This window comes from Scyliorhinus torazame, chromosome 3 (assembly GCF_047496885.1).
Source record: "Scyliorhinus torazame isolate Kashiwa2021f chromosome 3, sScyTor2.1, whole genome shotgun sequence".
Classification (NCBI taxonomy): domain Eukaryota; kingdom Metazoa; phylum Chordata; class Chondrichthyes; order Carcharhiniformes; family Scyliorhinidae; genus Scyliorhinus; species Scyliorhinus torazame.
The window spans coordinates 318528771-318549951 of NC_092709.1; positions in this window are offsets into that span (position 1 = coordinate 318528771).

Genomic DNA, 21181 nt, shown 5'->3' on the forward strand with positions numbered 1-21181 from the left:
TTCTACCTCCATCCTTGTCTTTTTCTACTTGTCTGAAGGTGTGGGATGCAGAAACAGCTATTTCCACCGTTTTATGTTTGGGGCTATTTTTTAGTTAGGAGCGTGAAAAGAGACTGTTGACAGTAATTGGCTCTCAGAGGAGGAAGAGATAACAGACAATTATAAGCAAAGACACACGCACGAAACAGACAGTTTACATCAAGTAAACTCAATCGAGGTGGGTGGGGGAGGGGGGGGGGGGCGCGGTGGCGGTCTCAGGGAAACGCAATACAATTCCAGAAACAACTGGCAGGGCAGAGAATAAAGAAATAGTCAAGAACTGCAGCTAATGGCAAAACTACAAGGAGTATACTGGTTAAAGCAAAAGAGAAAAATAATAAACAAGCAAATAAAGCATCAGTGCTGAGGGAAAGGGTAGGGGGAATAGACCAATTAAGAGTTCTGTATACTAATGCACGGAGTGTATCAAATAAACTGGATGAGCAGCAGGCGCAAATGCAAATTGAAGATTATGATGTTGTAGCTAATACTGAGACATGACTGCAGGATGGTCAGGACTGGGAACTAAAGGCTCCACTTCACAACAAAAACAGCCATGGACAACTAAAGAGGTGAGGGGACAGCATAAAACTAAAAGAAAGGGCTTACAAAAATGTAAAACACAGCACAGATCTAGATGAATGGCACAGATACAAAGACCAGCAAAGGGTCACAAAGCAGCTTATAAGAGCTACTAAAAGGGATTATGAAAGGAAACTTTCAAGGGACATCAAAATCAATAAGAAGAAATGTTATTGCTATCCAAAAGGAAAGCGCAATTTAGGCCCACTAATCCTGTGTCGGTGCAGGCTTGATGGGCTGAAGGGCCTCGTTCCCATTGTATTTTTCTGTAACTCTGTGAACTGAACACCTTGAAAAAATTTCAATCGATCAGAGAGAGGCAGCATGGATTCGTGAAGGGACGGTCATGCCTGATCAATCTTATTGAATTATTTGAAGAGGTGACCAAGGTAATGGACTGAGGAATGTCAATGGATGTTATTTATCTGCATTTCCATAAGGCATTTGATAAAGTCCCACCTGTTAACAAAGTGGCAGTCCACGGAGTTGAGAACGAATCACTGACATGGTGAGGAAATTGGCTGAGTGGCAGGTGACAGAGAGTGGGGATAATGGGTAATTACTCTAATTGGCAGCAGGTGACAAGTGGTGCACCACAGCGATCTGTGTTGGAGCCTCTATTATTCACATTATTCATAACTGGCTTGGATGATGGCACAGAGAGTTATATAACCAAATCTGCTGATGATACAAAGTAATGATGTGGAGATGCCGGCGTTGGACTGGGGTGAGCACAGTAAGAAGTCTTACAACACCAGGTTTAAAGTCCAACAGGTTTGTTTCAAATCGCTAGCTTTCAGAGTACTGCTCCTTCCTCAAAAATGATACATGGACTACAGGGGTTAGGTTACGAGGAGAGATTACACAAATTAGACCTGTTTTTGCTACAATTTAGATGGGTAAGGGGTGACCTGATCGAACTATTCAAGATATCAACAGGGAAAGAGAGTGTAGATAAAGATAAACAATTTCCACTGGTTGGAGATTCTAAAACTAGGGGGCAAGTGGCAATTTACATTCGCGCCCACAAGTGCCAGGCAATGACCATTGTCTCAAGAGAGGATCTAACCACTGCCTCTTGTCATTCAATTGCATCACCATCGCTGAATCCCCCACAATCATCATCCTGGGGGTTACCATTGATTCAAAACTGAACTGGACTAGCCATGTTAATACTGTGGCTACCAGGGCAGGTCAAAGGCTAGGAATCCAACGGCACGTTACTCACCACCTGAACCCCCCCAAACTCTGTCCTCCATCGACAAGGCCCAAGTCAGGAGTGTAATAGAGCATTCGCCATCTGCCTGGATGAGTGCAGCTCCAACAACATTCAAGATACCCTCCAGGACAAAGCAGCCCGCTTGAGTGTTCCCCTTTTGACAAACATTCAAACCCTCCACCACTGGCAAACAATGGCATTGTGCCATCTACAAGATGCACTACAGTAACTCACCAAGGTTCCTCAGACAGCACAACGGCCACTACCATCTAGAAGGACAAGGGCAGCAGATACCTAGGAACCCCACCACCTGGAGGTTCCCCCCCAAGTCACTCACCACCATGACTTGGAAATATATCGTCATTCCTTCACTGTCGCTGGGGCAACATCCTGGAACTCCCTACACAGTGGGTAAAGCTACACCTCAAGGACTGCATCGGTTCAAAAAGGCAACTCATCACCACCTTCTGAAGGGCAACTAGGGATGGGCAATAAATGCTGGTCTAACCAGTGATGCCCACATCCCGTTAATGAATTAAAAAATAAATCCTACCCACAGTCACAACACAAACAAATTAACCAATAATTCTTATGGAAATACGCAAGACCTTTGGCCCCTGGTTGACCAATAATTACAGTCACCTGGGAGGGTTGTATATTTAAACACAATTACTATTTATTTATAATCGCCACAGATATAGAATATGTTGTAAAACATACCGTGGGGTAGCACGGTAATACAGTGGTTAGCACTATTGCTCCACAGCTCCAGGGTCCCAGATTCGATTCCCCGCTGGGTCACTGTCTGTGTGGAGTATGCACGTTCTCCCCGTGTCTGTGTGGGTTTCCACCGGGTGTTCCGGTTTCCTCCCATAAGTCCCGAAAGCCGTGCAGTTAGGTAATTTGGACATTCTGAATTCTCTCTCTGTGTACCCGAACAGGCGCCGGAATGTGCCGACCAGGGGATTTTCACAGTAACCTCATTGCAGTGTTTATGTAAGCCTACTTGTGACAATAAAGATTATTACTATTAATGTGTTATGGTGAGTGAATACCTGACTCACATTTAACTGCCCCACCCTTTACACACACACACAAGACAGACAAAACAGAGAGGGAGGGGGGGCGGGTGAGGTGGGAAGGATGGAAAATAATGAGGATTGCTTTAGGTGATGAGTTCTTCAGTGCCCCTTCTTCACAGTAGGAGTGTGGTTTAAAGACTCTGGCATAAAGCCTGGAATAGTCTTCTTTGCAGTTCAGCAGTATATATATTACTCATAGCTTTTCCAGGAAAGGCCTTTGGCTTCACACTAGCTTGTCCTGCAGATAGAATATTATCAAGTTCTGATTTCTGCTTCACATCAACTTTTCCTGAAGAGCAGGCACAGTGGTTAGCACTGCTGCCTCACGGCATCGAGGACCCGGGTTTGATCCCGGCCCCGGGTCACTGTCCATGTGGAGTTTGCACATTCTCCCCGTGTCTGCGTGGGTCTCACCCCCACAACACAAAGAAGATGTTCAGGGTAGGTTAATTGACCGTGCTAAATTATCCTTTAATTGAAGAAAAAAGAATTGGTTCCTAAATTTAATAAAAAAGGAAGAAAAAAATTAAAAGAAAAAAAACTTTTCCTTGAGAGAGAGAGCTATTATGTTCTGGATTCTGCTTTGCATCAACATTTTCTGGAGAGAGAGAGAGAGTTATGAGGTTCTCCCAGTGGCTTTATTTAAAATATAAATTTAGAGTACCCAATTCTTTTTTTTCCAATTAAAGGGCAATTTAGCGTGGCCGATCCACCTACCCTGCCTTCTTCCAGTAATCTTTCGCATTCTTCACTTTCAGATTGATGCGACCATCAATTCACTCGAAGACACGTGGAGAAGTAAACCGTGGTTTTAATCAGCTTAGAACGGAGCCTGCCTGCGACCGGTACAACACTGAAGGCGGCCCCGCAGGTCAGCAGCTCTTATACCTCCTGTAAAGGGGGTGGAGCCATGGGCGGAGCCCGTACATGCCCCAACATATCCCCTGTGGGTGAAGCCACACAATGGCCCACAGGTAGAGCCCACAGGGTTAATAACAACACAGTGCACTGGTGAATTATCAGTAATTATACATTCACCACACAGAAAAGTCTAATTTACAGTCTAATTGAATGCCTCAGTTGGACCTGCCTTCAATACACCAAGGCAGAGCATTCCGACCTTAATCGCTAGTTGCGTGGACAAGATTTTCCTCATGTTTTTATTTTAAATCTGTACCTTCTCGTTCTCGGTCCTTTCATGAGCCGGAACAGTTTCTCCCCATCTACTCTGTCGAGATCCCTCATGATTTTGAATACCTCTATCAAATCTTCGCTTAGCTTTCTCCAAAGAAAATAGTCCTAACCTCTCCAATCTATCTTCATAACTGAAATTCCTCATTCTTGGAACCATTCTTGTGAATCTTTTCTGCGCTCGCTCCAATGCCTTCACACCCTTCCGAAGTACAGCAACCAGAACTGGACACACTTCACCAGAGGCTGAAATAGTGCCGGATAAAAGTTCGACATAACCTCAGAAAATGCTGAAAAATCTCTGCAGGTCTGGCAGCATCTGTGGAGAGAGAAAGACAGTTCCCACTTTGAGTTCCTATTATCCTTCTTCAGAGCCGTACGGACCCGAAATTCTGTCTCTCTCTCCACAGAATCTGCCAGACTTTAAATTCAGAGTGCCCAATTCATTTTTCCAATTAAGGGGCAATTTAGCGTGGCCAATCCACCTATCCTGCACATCTTTAGATTGTGGGGGGTGAAACCCACGCAAACACGGGGAGAATGTGCAAACTCCCCACGGACAGTGACCCAGAGCCGGGATCGAACCTGGGACCTTGGCGCTGTGAGGTAGCAGAGCTAACCCAGTGCACCACCGTGCTGCCCAGATTCTGCCAGACTTGATAGTTTTTCCAGAATTTTCTATTTTTACTTCCGATATCCGCATCTGCCGTATTTTGTTTTATTTGCTTTTATTCAACATAAACTCTTTCTTCTTATACTTTATGCCTCTATTACTCACATATAGGACACTGTAATCTTTATTAACTACACTCCCAACCAGTACTGCCACCTACAGTGGCTTACACATAGGTCTCTCTGCTCCTGCACCCCTTTCAGAGTTATGCCCTTTATTTTGTATTGTCTCTCCCTGTTCTTTCCGCCAAAGTAAATCACTTCACATTTTTCCGCACCGAACTTCACCTGGTCCGCACGTTCCACCAACTTGTCAATAAGCTTTTGAAGTTCTACTCTGTCCTCTGCAGTTTACAATGCTTCCAAGTATTGTAGCATACGCAAATTTTGAAATTCTGCCCAGTAAACCAAGGCCTAGGTCATTAATACATAACAGGAAGAGCCAGGGTCCCACCTCTATGATAAACCTTCCTCCAGCCTGGAAAACATCTACTTACCACTACTTTCTGTTTCCTGTCACTCAGCCAATTTTGTATTCCTGTTGGTACTGTCCTCTATTCCATGAGCTATAACCTTGCTCAGATATCTGGGGCGGGATTCTCCAATAATGGGGCTATGTCCCCACGCCCGCAAAACAATGCGCGTAAATCATCCTGGACTTATCTGGAGAAAGTCCAGGGTGCTTCTCCAATTTGCAGGGGGCGAGCAGGGCCCTGGAGTGCTCCCCGCAGCTCCGGCTGCCAATACGGGGCCCTGCACTTCCAGTCGGGGGTCCGCGCATGCGCATGGCAGCGGTCGGTGTCGGCCGCCCCGCGCAACATGGCCTACTGGCACCAAGAAGCTAGGCCCACCCAGATCATGCGCGGCCACTGATCAGTGACCCCCCGATCGATAGCCTGCCGTCCTGGAGGCCCCCCCGGTGAATGATCCCTCCGCCCCCCCCCACCAGGGCTGCAGACTGAATCCGTAGCCGCCACGCCGAGAGCCCACTGGGAGGAACCGTGAGAGACCATGCCAGCGGGAACTCGGCCAGCTGCACTTGGAGAATCGCCGCGGGGCCCTCTTTCAATGGCCCCCGACCGGCGCCGCTTCGACCGCGCGCCTGATTGGCGGGGAATCTCCGGGAACCATTCTCTGCCCCCGCGCCGAGCACGATTTCGGTGCAGAGGCTCGGAGAATCCCACCCCTGTTGTGTGGGGGACGGCACGATGGCATAGTGGTTAGCACTACTGCCTCATTGCGTCGAGGACCCGGATTTGATCCCGGCCCCGTGTCACTGACTGTGTGGAGTTTGCACATTCTCCCCAGGTCTGTGTGGATCTCGCCCCCACAACCTAAAGATGTGCAGGGTAGGTGGATTGGCCACTCTAAATTGCCCTTCAATTGGAATTTTAAAAAAAATCTGTTGTGTGGCTTTTGTAGGCCATATCAAGTAGGTGAAAGAAAACTACGTTTATTACAGAGCGATTACATTTGCAGCCACATTCATCTGCAGATATGCCGTGAAAGATCAATTTTACTAAATTTCTGTCCTCCAAAAAGTCTGGGAAACAGGTCGTCAATCAGCGGCAGTGGATAATGATCTTAGTTCATCGGCAGAGCTTAAATCCGGCTTTTAATGAGCATGCATGACGAACCCGACATACTTTACATGCTTCTATCGCTGAAAACATGCCCGGCGGGGGATGTAAAAGCCATCCCAATGTGTGAGATTTGGAGCGTGGTTGAGATAATTAGATGCTAAGCAACTAGATTTTCAATGGTTCCGTTCTCATCACACAGCACCCAGTCAAGGATGGCCTGTTCTCTAGTTGGTTCCTCACGTATTGGTCCAGAAAACCATCCCGTACACACTCCAGGAATTCCTCCTTTACAGTATTGTGGCTAATTTGATTTGCCCAATCGACATGCGGATTAAAATCACCCATAATTACTGATGTTCCTTTATTGTATGTGTCTCTAATTTCCTGTTTAATGCCATTCCCAACAATATAATTTGCAGTTTGGGTGTCTATATATGATGCCCACTAACGTTTTTTACTCCTTTGTGTTTATCAGTTCAAGCATAAAGATTCCACATTACGGAGCTAATATCCATCCTCACTATTGCGTTAATTTCCTCTTTTTTTAAAATAAATTTTGTGTACCCAATTCATTTTTTTCCAATTAAGGGGCAATTTAGCGTGTTCAATCCACCTACCTTGCACATCTTTGGGTTGTGGGGGCGAAACCCACGCAAACACTGGGAGAATGTGCAAACTCCACACATACAGTGACCCAGAGCCGGGATCAAACCTGGGACCTCGGCGCCGTGCGGCAGCAGAGCTAACCCACTGCGCCACCGTACTGCCCTGTTAATTTCCTCTTTAACCAACAATGCAACTCTACCGCCATTTCCTTTTTGTCTGGCCTTCCTAAATACTGAATACCCCTAGACATTCAATTCCCATCCCTAATTCTGTAATCCCGATCATATCATATCCGTTTACGTCTATTTGTGCATAGAATTCATCCGCTTTGTTGCAAATGCTTTGTGTGTTAAGGCACAGAGCCTTTAAGCTTGTCTTTTTAACATTGTGTCTTGTGAGGGTACATTTCAGACATGGATGTTTAAGCAATGTACCTTTAAGAAAACAGTGATGTCAGGGAGTGGGTGGGGCTGAAGAGAGCTGCAAGAAGAAAAAGCCAAGTGTTGGAGCTGAAGTCAACCAAGCTAATATGTCTCTGCCATTCTACAGAAAATATATATATCCTTTAACCTGATGTGATACTGTTTAAAGGTGTTAAGTCTCTTGGAAGTTTGAAGGAACATTTTAAGGAGTTATTTCATAGAAGATTATCATAGAATTTACAGTGCAGAAGGAGGCCATTCGACCCATCGAGTCTGCACCGGCTCTTGGAAAGAGCACCCTACTCAAGGTCAACACCTCCACCCTATCCCCATAACCTAGTAACCCCACCCAACACTAAGGGTAATTTTGGACACTTAAGGGCAATTTATCATGGCCAATCCACCTAACCTGCACATCTTTGGACTGTGGGAGGAAACCGGAGCACCCGGAGGAAACCCACGCACACACGGGGAGGATGTGCAGACTCCGCACAGACAGTGACCCAAGCCGGAATCGAACCTGGGACCCTGGAGCTGTGAAGCAATTGTGCTCTCCACAATGCTACCGTGCTGCCTGCGGTAAAAAAATATTTACTGTTGCAATATTTTCTGAGTTATCTTTGAAGTAAGGGGTGTTAAGAAATCCAATGTTTATTTCAGATGTGTGGCGCACAAAGACTCCGTGAGACGAATAGAGTGAAGTCGATGAGGCTTTATTAAGCGTGTCTGTTCCCCAGCAGCCCGATAGTAAACTGGCCTGCGGGGGAAGGCACCGGCTTCTTATACTTCGCCTTCAGGGCGGAGTATGAGGTCAACGGCCAACCAGGACCCGGGATCTGTCAGCCAATGACATTAGGGCTTCCAGTCCCACATGACCCCCAATACATACTACCACATTCACCCCTTGTTAAAAATGAACCCAGCGGGGTGATGCTTCGTATGGTGGTAAGGGTTTACAGTACTGGTCCTGGGAGGATAGAACAGTTACATGGTAGTACAGTATTGGACAGTATCGTCCTGTTACAACTATTTACAGAGGATATAGGAAAAACAAAATGTTCATTGGACAGTCCATCTTTGTTTTACATCGACGCCACGAGTCGGTCGGGCGGTCTGGTCGTCCGTGTCGATCGCCTCGGCCCCGGCGGTGGTGGTGGTGCTTGTACCAGCGTTGTCGCCTCCGGGAGCCGCACGGTTTCAGCTGTCGGTGCAAAGGGGAGGGGGACTGATCCTCCTGGGAAGGGGGCGGTCGCGGGGTGCGGCGGTGGCAGGAAGGGGGTCGGTTGGGTTGATGGTGCCGGGGGGGGTGTGCGTGGTGCCGGCGGGCGCCAGATCCCGCAGGGAGACCGTGTCCTGTCGGCCGTCAGGGTACTCCACGTAGGCGTACTGGGGGTTTGCGTGGAGGAGGTGAACCCTTTCGACCAACGGGTCCGCCTTATGTGCCCGCACGTGCTTTCGGAGCAGGATGGGTCCTGGGGCCGCCAGCCAGGTCGGCAGCGACGTTCCAGAGGAGGACCTCCTAGGGAAGACAAGGAGACGCTCGTGAGGCGTTTGATTAGTGCTCGTACATAATAACGACCGGATGGAATGGAGAGCGTCCGGGAGGACCTCCTGCCACCGTGAAACTGGGAGATCCCTGGACCGTAGGGCCAGTAGGACGGCCTTCCAGACCGTGCCGTTCTCCCTTTCTACTTGCCCGTTCCCCCGGGGGTTGTAGCTGGTCGTCCTGCTTGAAGCTATGCCCTTGCTGAGCAGGAACTGGCGCAGCTCGTCACTCATGAAAGAGGACCCCCTGTCGCTGTGGACGTATGCGGGGTAACCGAACAGCGTGAAGATGCTGTTCAGGGCTTTAATGACTGTGGCCGCGGTCATGTCCGAGCAGGGAATGGCAAAAGGGAAGCGGGAGTATTCGTCCACTACATTAAGGAAATACGCGTTGCGGTCGGTGGAGGGGAGGGGCCCTTTGAAATCGAGACTGAGGCGTTCAAAGGGACGGGAAGCCTTAATCAGGTGCGCTCCATCTGGCCTGAAAAAATGCGGTTTGCATTCTGCGCAGATGTGGCAGTCTCTTGTGACTGTACGGACCTCCTCTAAGGAGTATGGGAGATTACGGGACTTGATGAAGTGGTAAAACCGAGTGACCCCCGGGTGGCAGAGGTCCTCGTGGAGGGCTTGGAGGCGGTCAATTTGTGCGTTGGCACATGTCCCGCGGGATAGGGCATCAGACGGTTCGTTCAGCTTTCCGGGCCGGTACAAGATCTCATAGTTGAAGGTGGAGAGTTCGATCCTCCACCGCAAGATCTTGTCGTTCTTGATCTTGCCCCGCTGTGCATTATCGAACATGAAGGCTACCGACCGTTGGTCAGTGAGGAGAGTGAATCTCCTGCCGGCTAGGTAATGCCTCCAATGTCGCACAGCTTCCACTATGGCTTGGGCTTCCTTTTCCACTGAGGAGTGGCGGATTTCTGAGGCGTGGAGGGTTCGGGAGAAGAAGGCCACGGGTCTGCCCGCTTGGTTAAGGGTAGCCGCTAGAGCTACGTCAGAGGCGTCGCTCTCGACCTGGAAGGGGAGGGACTCGTCGATGGCGCGCATCGTGGCCTTTGCGATGTCCGCTTTGATGCGGCTGAAAGCCTGGCAAGCCTCTGTCGACAGCGGGAAAGTCGTGGTCTGTATTAGGGGGCAGGCCTTGTCTGCGTACTGGGGGACCCACTGGGCGTAGTATGAAAAGAACCCCAGGCAGCGTTTCAGGGCTTTTGGGCAGTGCGGGAGGGGAAATTCCATGAGTGCGCGCATACGTTCGGGGTCGGGGCCTATTATCCCATTGCGCACTATGTAGCCCAGAATGGCTAGCCGATCGGTGCTAAAAACGCACTTGTCCTCGTTGTACGTGAGGTTCAAGGCTTTGGCAGTCTGGAGGAATTTTTGGAGGTTGGCGTCGTGGTCCTGCTGATCGTGGCCGCAGATGGTTACATTGTCGAGGTACGGGAACGTGGCCCGTAACCCATGTTGATCAACCATTCGGTCCATTTCCCGTTGGAAGACCGAGACGCCGTTTGTGACGCCAAAAGGGACCCGTAGGAAATGGTATAACCGCCCGTCTGCCTCGAAGGCTGTGTACTTGCGGTCACTTGGGCGGATGGGGAGCTGATGGTAGGCGGACTTGAGGTCCACGGTGGAGAAGACTTTATACTGGGCAATCCGATTGACCATGTCGGATATGCGGGGGAGAGGGTACGCGTCTAGTTGTGTGTACCTGTTGATGGTCTGGCTATAGTCAATGACCATCCTTTGTTTCTCCCCTGTCTTCACTACTACCACCTGCGCTCTCCAGGGACTATTGCTGGCCTGGATTATGCCCTCCTTTAGTAGCCGCTGGACTTCGGAGCGAATGAAGGTCCGGTCCTGTGCGCTGTACCGTCTGCTCCTAGTGGCGACGGGTTTGCAATCCGGGGTGAGGTTCGCAAACAAGGACGGGGGTTGCACCTTGAGGGTGGCGAGGCCGCAGATAGTGAGTGGGGGTATGGGGCCGCCGAATTTAAACGTAAGGCTCTGTAGGTTATATTGAAAATCTAAGCCCAGCAAGGTGGGGGCACAGAGTTGGGGAAGGACGTTAAGTTTGTAGTTTTTGAATTCCCTCCCCTGTACCGTTAGGGTAACTATGCAGAATCCCTGGATCTGTACGGAGTGGGATCCTGCAGCTAGGCAAATCTTTTGTGCGCTGGGGAAGGTAGTTAAGGAACAGCGTCTTACCGTGTCGGGATGTATAAAACTTTCCGTGCTCCCGGAGTCGACTAGGCATGGCGTCTCGTGGCCGTTAATTAGGACCGTTGTCGTCGTCGTCTGGAGAGTCCGGGGCCGAGCCTGATCGAGTGTAACCGAAGCGAGCCGTGGTTGTAGTAGTGGGGTGGGGTCCGTTGTTGCCGTCTAAGATGGCGTCTGGGATGGACAAAATGGCCACCCCCATACATCGCCCGTGGCTGAGGGGTCACAAGATGGCGTCGGGGGTGGACAAAATGGCCGCCCCCATGCGTCGTACAGGTCGGGGGCGGTCCAAGATGGCGGGGCCCCTCCTCCCCTCGTGGTGGTCGGGACCCAAAATGGCGGCGTCTGCGGGTCGCACATTGAGTGCTGGGGGGTCTGGGGGGCGCTAGGACCGCGCGGAGTTCCTTGACTGCGAGCGCCAGGGCCGCGGGCGCTAGGACCGCGCGGAGCTCCCTCGCCGGGGACAGCGGTGGTCGGGGCCCAGGCCGGCGGGTCAGTACTGCGAGCGCTGGGACCGTGAGTAGCTCCCTCGCCGGGGACGGAGGTGATCGGGGTCCAGGTAAGTTGCGCCGGCGGGTCAGGCGCGGGACGGGGGTGAGGGCCCAGGTCGGCGGCGCCGGCGGGTCAGGCGTGGGGCGCGGGACGGGGGTGAGGGCCCAGGTCGGCGGCGCCGGCGGGTCAGGCGTGGGGCGCGGGACGGGGGTGAGGGCCCAGGTCGGCGGCGCCGGCGGGTCAGTCGTGGGGCCGCGAGCGCTGGGACCGCGCGGAGCTCCCTCGCCGGGGACAGCGGTGGTCGGGGCCCAGGCCGGCGGGTCAGGCGTGGGGCGCGGGACGGGGGTGAGGGCCCAGGTCGGCGGCTCCGGCGGGTCAGTCGTGGGGCCGCGAGCGCTGGCACCGTGCGGAGCTCCCTCGCCGGGGACAGCGGTGGTCGGGGTCAAGGTAGGTGGCGCCGGCGGGTCAGGCGTGGGGCACGGGACGGGGGTGAGGGTGGCGTTCGGGATGCGAAAAACCCCCTCCTCTCCGTGGAGAGTGTTGGCCGGCACCCAAATCGGGAGCGCCGGCGGCGGGTCGTACATGGACTGCGGGGAGGGGGGTTGGGGAGCGTAGGCGGCGTGCAGGGCTCCCAGTTCTCCCGGGACCGCGGTGGTCGGGACCCAAAATGGCGGCGCCTGCGGGTCGCACATGGCGTGCAGGGGGGGTTGGGAGGCATAGACTGCCTGTAGGGCTCCCTGTTCTCCCGGGACGGCGGCGACCACGCGGGATCGGCACACCACCGCATAGTGGCCCTTTTTCCCGCAGCTTTTGCAGATGGCTGCGCGGGCCGGACAGCGTTGTCGGGGGTGCTTCGCCTGGCCGCAGAAATAACAGCGGGCGCCCCCGGTGCGACTCGGCGTTTGGACTGCGCAAGCCTGTGGGGTGTCCGGGGGGGGGGGGGGGTAGGGGGTTTGCCGCGGCGGTACGTACGGGGCCCAATGGCCTGCCGCGCGGTCGGGGCCGTAGGCGCGGGTATTACGCGCGGCTACGTCCAGCGAGGCTGCCAGGGCCCGTGCCTCTGAGAGTCCTAGCGACTCTTTTTCTAGAAGTCTTTGACGGATTTGGGAGGATTGCATACCTGCCACAAAAGCATCGCGCATTAACATGTCCGTATGTTCGTTTGCATTCACCGACGGGCAGCTGCAGGCTCTTCCCAAAATCAGCAGCGCGGCGTAGAACTCGTCCATCGATTCTCCGGGAGCTTGCCGTCTTGTCGCGAGCTGGTAGCGAGCGTAGATTTGGTTAACTGGGCGAACGTAGAGACTTCTCAGTGCTGTGAACGCCGTCTGGAAATCGCGGGTGTCTTCAATGAGGGTGAAAATCTCCGTGCTCACCCTCGAGTGCAGGACCTGCAGTTTTTGTTCGTCTGAGACTCGGCCTGTGGTCGATCTGATGTAGGCCTCAAAGCAAGTCTGCCAGTGTTTGAAGGCTGCTGCCGCATTCACTGCGTGGGGGCTGATCCTCAGGCATTCTGGAATGATCCTGAGCTCCATAGTCCTTTTTAGGCATGCTTAATAAATTGTGGCGCACAAAGACTCCGTGAGACGAATAGAGTGAAGTCGATGAGGCTTTATTAAGCGTGTCTGTTCCCCAGCAGCCTGATAGTAAACTGGCCTGCGGGGGAAGGCACCGGCTTCTTATACTTCGCCTTCAGGGCGGAGCTTGAGGTCAACGGCCAACCAGGACCCGGGATCTGTCAGCCAATGACATTAGGGCTTCCAGTCCCACATGACCCCCAATACATACTACCACAAGATGTTAAGTTGAGTTCATGGAATAAACAGTATTTTGTGTTTTAAAAACCCACATGTCCATAATTGTAATCCCACACCTAGGGAAAAAGTCACGTGCTCGGAAAAGCAACAAATCCATTAAAGGGAGAGGTTGGTTGAACTCCATGATATTTTGGGATTCTGAAAATGCATCGCCCATAACACTTGTCTCGCTCCCAATATGTGGTCCTGTTTGAATCTGGCCCTTGGTTTCTCTATCTATCACTTCTCTTATTCCCCTTTCTGTCTTTTGTTTTTGTCATAGTTTCCTCCTCCTCTAACTCCTTACATAGGTTCCCATCCCCCTGCCATTCCTCCCCAGCCACTCTATCATCAGTCCCGGTCCTACCCAGGTGTAACCCATCCAATTTGTACTGGTCCCACCTCCCCCAGAACCAGTCCCAATCCCCAGGAATCTGAAACCCTCCCCCTCACACCATCTCTTCAGCCACGTAAGTATTCATCTGATATATCTTGCTATTTCATTTTCTTTAAGTATCTTAATTCAATTTTTCAAATTTTAACAATTACATATATAAATCAAACGATATTTACAAAATAAAACCAACCCAAAATAAAACAAAAGCCCAGGCAATGCCCCCCCTCCCAGCCAAGCCCCTCAACCTTGTCCTTCCCTCCCCCTAGCAGTTGGCGGCAACCAGCTCCTCAAAGTGCAATACAAACAAACCCCCATCTCGTGTGGAACCCTCACTCTCCTTCGCCAAACACAAGAATTCCATTAGATCTCCCAGCCACACTTGGGCACAGGGTGGAGAACTGACCTGCACCCTTTGGGGGGGGGGGGGGGGGGGGGGGCGGTGTTAGGTGCCCACACAGGTTCCAATGGCCACGGTCCCTCCCCCCACCCTGTTCCCATTCACAAGCCAACTTGCTTCTGCTACCGCAGTGGCCCCTGCCAGGGCTCACTCCATCACATGGTAAAAAGAAACCAACACCTTACCCCAGACACCCAAACCTTCCAAACTCCCCGCACAATATCCCTCACACCCAAAAGCAGCAAGTCCCAACCAATAAACCCCAAACCACCCCTTCCCAAACACCACGTAACAAAAACAAAAACAGCAACGTTGCAAAAAACAAAAAGCAAAAGGATAACACGTCAAAGTCCGAACCCAATTTAGTCCCAGTCCTTCAGCTTTCAGTCGCCACCTCCTCCACAATCTTAAAAGTTATGTGCGACCGGATAGACCACCCCAAACCCTATGTTGCTTTTATATAATGCCGCCTTCCCCTGACCAAAGGGCGCCCGCCTTCTCTCCAGCTCTGCTGTACGATCCTGGTATATACGCACCCCATACGTACACCACCACTATCCAACATCACCTCTCATTTCAGATTTGCCCATCTCACCACCTTCTCCTTCACCCGATAGCTGTGGAAGCAGACAATCAGCGCTCTTGGTGACTCATTCGCCTTTGGTTTCGGCTGGAGCGACCAGTGAGCCCTGTCCAACCCGTAGAGGGAGGGGTCCTCCTCCTCACCCATCATCTTAGCAACCATCAGGGCGGCACGGTGGTGCAGTGGGTTAGCACTGCTGCCTCACGGCGCCCATGTCCCAGGTTCGATCCCGGCTCTGGGTCACTGTCCATGTGGAATTTATACATTCTCCCCGTGTTTGCGTGGGTTTCGCCCCCACAACACAAAGATGTGCAGGCTAGATGGATTGACCATTGTAAATTGCCCCTTAATTGGAAAAAATTAATTGGATGCTCGAAATTAAAAAAAAAAATTCTTAGCAACCATCTCCGCAAAGTACTCCGTAGGCCTCCAGACCTCCATAAGACCATAAGACATAGGAGCAGAATGAGGCCACTCGACCCATTCAATCATGGCTGATATTTTTCTCACCCCCATTCTCCTGACTTCTACCATAACCCCTGATCCCCTTATTAATCAAGAACCGATCTATCTCTGTCTTTTTTTTTTTAATTGTTTTTTATTCTCCTTTTTCACATTTTCTCCCACATTTACACCCATCAACAATAAACAATAATCAGCAAGATATGTCAATCCCCATAATAACAACGATCCCATCCGCCCACCAACCCCCAAACCTCAGCCCACATGTTTACATAAACAAATGACAAAAAGGAATCCGGGATTACCCGTAGTCACCCTTAATCTACACCCCCTCTCCCCCCCCCTCCCCCCCCCCCCTAACTAATGTTCGATGTTATCCAGTTCTTGAAAGTGCATAATAAATAGTGCCCATGACTTGTAGAACCCCTCCGAGCTTCCCCTCAGTTCGAACTTAACCGTCTGAAGGGTCAAGTATTCCAACAGGTTCCCCCCGCCATGCCAGGGCACTGGGTGGAGAGGCTGCTCTCCATCCCAGCAGGATCCGCCTTTGGGCGATCAACGAGGCGAAGGCTATGATATCTGCCTCCGCTCCCGATTCCAACCCTGGCTGGTCCCACACCCCGAATATGGCCTCCCAGGGACCCGGGTCCAGTTTCACACGCACCACCTTGGAAATTACCCTAAACACCTCCTTCCAGTACTCCCCTCGCTTTGAACAGGACCAAAACATATGAACGTGATTCGCGCCCCCCCCCCCGCCCCCCCCCCGCAACGCTCACACACACCCTCTACTCCTTCAAAAAATCGGCTCATCCTCGCTCTCGTGAGGTGCGCTCTATATACCACCTTCAGCTGTATCAGCCCCAACCTCGCACATGAGGTGGAGGCATTCACTCTCCGGAGCACCTCACACCAGACCCCCTCCTCTATAACCTCTCCCAGCTCTTCCTCCCACTTTGCTTTGATTCCTTCCAGTGGTGCCTTATCCTCTTCCAGAATAGCTCCGTACACCGCTGACACTGCCCCCTTCTCCAGTCCCCTTGTCGTCAACACCTCCTCCAGCAATGTGGAGGCTGGTTCCTCTGGGAAGCTTTGTATCTCCTTCCTGGCAAAATCCCGAACCTGCATGTACCTAAACACTTCTCCCTGCTCTAGCCCATACTTCGCTTCCAGCTCCCTCAATCCTGCAAACCGACCCCGAAGAAACAAATCTTTTAGCGTCTTAATCCCCTTCTCTTCCCATTTCCGAAAACTCCCATCCCACCTCCCTGGCTCAAATCTGTGGTTCCCCCGAATCGGCATTTCCCTTGACCCTAAACCCAACCCGAAGTGTTGGCGAAACTGCCTCCAGATTTTCAATGAAGCTATTATTACCGGACTCCCTGAATATTTCCCCGGAGCTATCGGGAGCGGCGCCATTGCAAGTGCCTTCAGCCCTGACCCCCTGCACAAACTCTCCTCCATTCTGACCCACTGAGAATCAACCCCTCTGACCCAGCTCCGCACTTTCTCCACTATCGCCGCCCAGTAGTAGTACAACAAGTTCGGGAGACCCAAACCCCCTGCCTGCCTTCCCCTCTGTAGCAGCACCTTTCTCACTCTGGCCACCTTCCCTCCCCATATGAATGAGGTAATCCTTCCCTCAATCTCCCTGAAAAAAGACTTTGGCAGGAAAATCGGTAGGCATTGAAAAATAAACAGGAATCGCGGTAACACATTCATTTTAACCGCCTGTACCCGACCCGCCAGTGACAGAGGAAGGCCGTCCCACCTTGCCAGATCGTCTTTCACTCTCCCCGCCAAACTAGTGATGTTGTACCTGCGAAGCCTCCCCACTCCCGGGCAACCTGCACCACCAGATACCTAAAATGAGTCCCTGCTCTACGGAATGGCAGCCCCCCCACCCCTGCCCCCACCCCCGGCCGAGGCACCACAAAGTACTCACTCTTGTCCAGGTTCAACTTGGACCCCGAGAAAGACCCAAATACCCGCAGTAGCTCCAATATTCTTCCTATCGACGCACTCGGCTCCGACACATACAGCAGCAAGTCATCGGCATATAAGGACACCCTAGGCTCTATCACCCCCCCCGCACTATTCCTTTCCATGCTCCCGAACTTCTCAATGCGATGGCCAACGGCTCAATCGCAAGTGCAAACAGCAGGGGGGACATAGGACATCCCTGTCTCGTCCCACGGTGGAGAGAGAAATATCTCGAACTGATATTATTCGTGCGGACACTCGCCTTCGCTTCCTTACTTAATAACTTTACCCAGTTCACAAACCTTGGTCCAATCCCAAACCGCTCCAGCACTGCCATCAGGTACCCCCATTCTACCCAATCGAACGCCTTCTCGGCGTCCAATGCCACAACTACCTCTGTTTCCTTTCTTTCCGCCGGTGCCATAACAATGTTCAAAACCCTCCTAATGTTCGAAAACAGCTGCCTCCCTTTCACGAACCCAGTCTGATCCTCCCCTATCACCTTCGGAAGGCACTCCTCCAGCCTACCCGCCAGTACCTTCGCCAACACTTTTACGTCCACATTCAGAAGTGATATGGGCCGATACGACCCACACTCCGTCGGATCCTTATCTTTTTTTAGTAACAGGGAAATCGATGCCTGCCCCAAGGTTTGCGGCAACACCCACTTCCCTATCGCCTCCTCAAACATCCGGGGTGCCAACCTATCCTTACATTTTTTATAATATTCCACCAGAAACCCATCCGGCCCTGCCACCTTCCCCGACTGCATCCTCCCAATCGCATCCTTTATCTCCTGCTCCACTATTGCTCCTTCTAATGTAGCCCTGTCCCCCTCCCCTAGCCTCTGGTACTCCAACCCAACGAGAAATTCCTACATCTCACGGTCTCCCCCGAGTGGCTCTGACTTGTACAACCTCTCATAAAACTCCTCAAAAACGTTGTTAATCAGCACTGGGGCCACCACCAACTTACCTGCCCTATCCTTCACCTGAAGAATTTCCCTTGCCGCTGCCTCCCTCCGGAGCTGACCTGCTAACATCTCCATGTTCTCCATGTTATCTCCATGTTCATAAACTGCACCCCTTGCTCGTCTCAGTTGGCGCACCGCCTTCCTGGTGGACAGTCGGTCGAAGCTCGCCTGTAGTTCCTTCCTCTTTTCCAGCTTCGCCGGGTCCCCATCCTCTGCATACCTCCTATCTACCTCCAACATCTCATTTATTATCCTCTGCCACTCCAACCTCTCCTCCTTATCCACCCTAGCCTTAAACAAAATTACCTCACCTCTCACCACCGCCTTTAGAGCCTCCCAGATGCCTGCTTTCGACACCTCACCCGTACAATTGAAACCTACATATTCCTTAATTACCTTTTCAATTTTCTCACAGAATACTTGGTTCCCCAAAAGCCCCACATCCAGTTTCCACCCCGGTCTCTGCGCTGCCCGCTTCTCTAGCACCATATCCACCCAATGTGGAGCGTGATCTGACACTGCAATTGCAGAGTATTCCGATCCCTTGACTCCAGCCAGCAAAGCCTTCCCCACCACAAAAAAGTTGATCCGCGAGTCTACCTTATGGACCGCTGAGAAAAACGAATACTCCTGTTCCCTTGGGTGCAGGAACCTCCAAGGGTCCACCCCTCCCATTTCCACCATTAGCCCAGCCAGCGCCTTCGCCCCCCCCCCCCCCTGATGGGACCAGCGAGCGCGGCCATGATCTGTCCAACCTTGGCTCCTGCACCAGGTTCCAGTCCCCCCCCCACAATCAGCTCATGCATGTCTAAGTCCGGAATAGCCCCAAACACCTTCCTCGCAAAACCCACATCGTCCCAATTGGGACCGTATACACTTAACAGCGCAATTAATCTCCCCTCCAATGCCCCTGTCACAATCACATATCTACCCCCCTGATCTGCCACCACCTTCTCCATCTGGAAGCGTACCCTTTTGCTGACCAGCACCGCTACCCCTCGAGCCCTTCCATCAAATCCGGAGTGAAACACTTGGCTAACCCAGCCCTTTTTAAGTCTCACCTGGTCCTTCCCCCTCAAGTGAGTCTCCTGCAGCATTGCTACATCGGCTTTCAAACTTTTAAGATGTGCAAGCACCCTTGACCTCTTGACTGGACCTCCTAGCCCTCTCACGTTCCACGTGATTATCCTTACTGGGGGTCTCTCACCCCCCCCCCCCCCCCCCCCACCTTTCTTATCCACCATCACCATACCACCGGGCCCTGCCCCATAAGCCTGACCCGCCCCTGTCCATTGTTAACATCGAACCCCTTCCCCCCCCCTCCCAAGAACCCCCCCTACAAAAACATCCCCCAACATCCCTCCCTCCACCCCCTCTTGCTCGCCTCGTACGCCCATTGAAGCCTGCTATCCAGGCTCCAACGTCCGCAGTCCTCCTCTCACCTCACCCCCGTTCACTAACTGACTCTAGTTAGCTAGCGCAGGTGGCTCCCCCCCGCCAATACCTCTCGCCCCCTTCCGCCCAGTCCCAGAGAAAGAAACACCAAAACAAACCCAACAATCCAACCCCTACAATTCACTAACATAACATTTAACCGTCGCAACACAGAACACCATTAACTTGAACTCTGTAACAATGCAAAGAGAAGTAAATTTCAATACAAATCAATAAAAAGAAAGTTGTAACATTTGTACATTTTCCAGCCGCTCAAACACAGTCCACAGTCTCTCTTCCAGTTCCGCTCTTCACGTCTGTCCCAAGCCTTCTGCCCTCACGAACGCCTCAGCCGCCTCCGTTGACTCAAAATAAAAGTCATTGGCGATATATGTTACTCTCAACTTCGCCGGGTACACCACACCAAATCGCACCCCCTTCTTGTACAAAGTCGCCTTCACTCGCCCAACGTTGCTCGTCTTTTTGCCAACTCCACCGTCCAGTCCTGGTAGATCCGAACCGCAGTACCATCCCACAGCACCTCACGCTTCTGCTTCGCCCAGCTTAATACTTTCTCCTTCATGCAAAACTTATGGAAGCAGATAATTACTACCCTTGGCGGCTCGTTCACTTTGGGCTTCGGCCTTAATGACAGATGAGCTCGGTCTAGCTCGTACAGGGTGGGGTTCTCACCCTCCCCCACCAGCTCCGCCAACTTCTTAGCAAAGTATTGCGTTGGCCTTGGGCCCTCTGTCCCTTCGGGCAAGCCCACAATTCTCAAATTGTGCCGCCTTGAGCGGTTTTCCAAGTCTTCCAGCTTTGCTCGGAGCCCTCTGTTAACCTCCACCACCCTCCGCAGCTCGTCCCCCATCGAGGTGACCTGGTCGCTGTGTCGTGTCACGGCCTCCTCCACCTCCTTCATCTTCTCGCCCTGCTCTCTCACCTCGGCAATGCCTTTGCCACCGCCACCCTGATCGGGCCGATTGCCTCCTCCAACAATGACCTCACCACGACCACCATCTCTTTCCTCAGGATCTCCATGTGCCTCACCAAACGTTTTTCCAGCTCCACCACCATCACCTCGGTCATCTTCTCCACCGTAAGTAGTGCGGTCCCGCCTTGCAGTTCGGCTTCCGCCATCCTGTCAACACTTTTGCTTTTGCTCGTCTTCTCCTTCGGCGGCGAACCCGCGTTTCCTCCTTTCTTTGACGCTGCTTTTCGCATCTTTTAGCGGCTTATTGTTTTTTATCTTCTTTCCTTTCTCCTCTCTCCCCCTTCACCCTCCTGCCCTTCATCAATCTGACATTCTTCTTTTTTGAGAGAAAAAAAACCTTTTACCAAACTTCCTTAAATCTTCTTTCTTTCTCCTCTACATTCACCTGGGACCAGGCTTCAACCTTCTTCTTCCTAGGTGGGAGCCATCCGACGTGGAGCACCCTCCCTACATGATGCCCTGGCCTCGGGCTCTCGTAGCTCCGCCCCCGCTGCTCTGACCTGCCGGGCCCG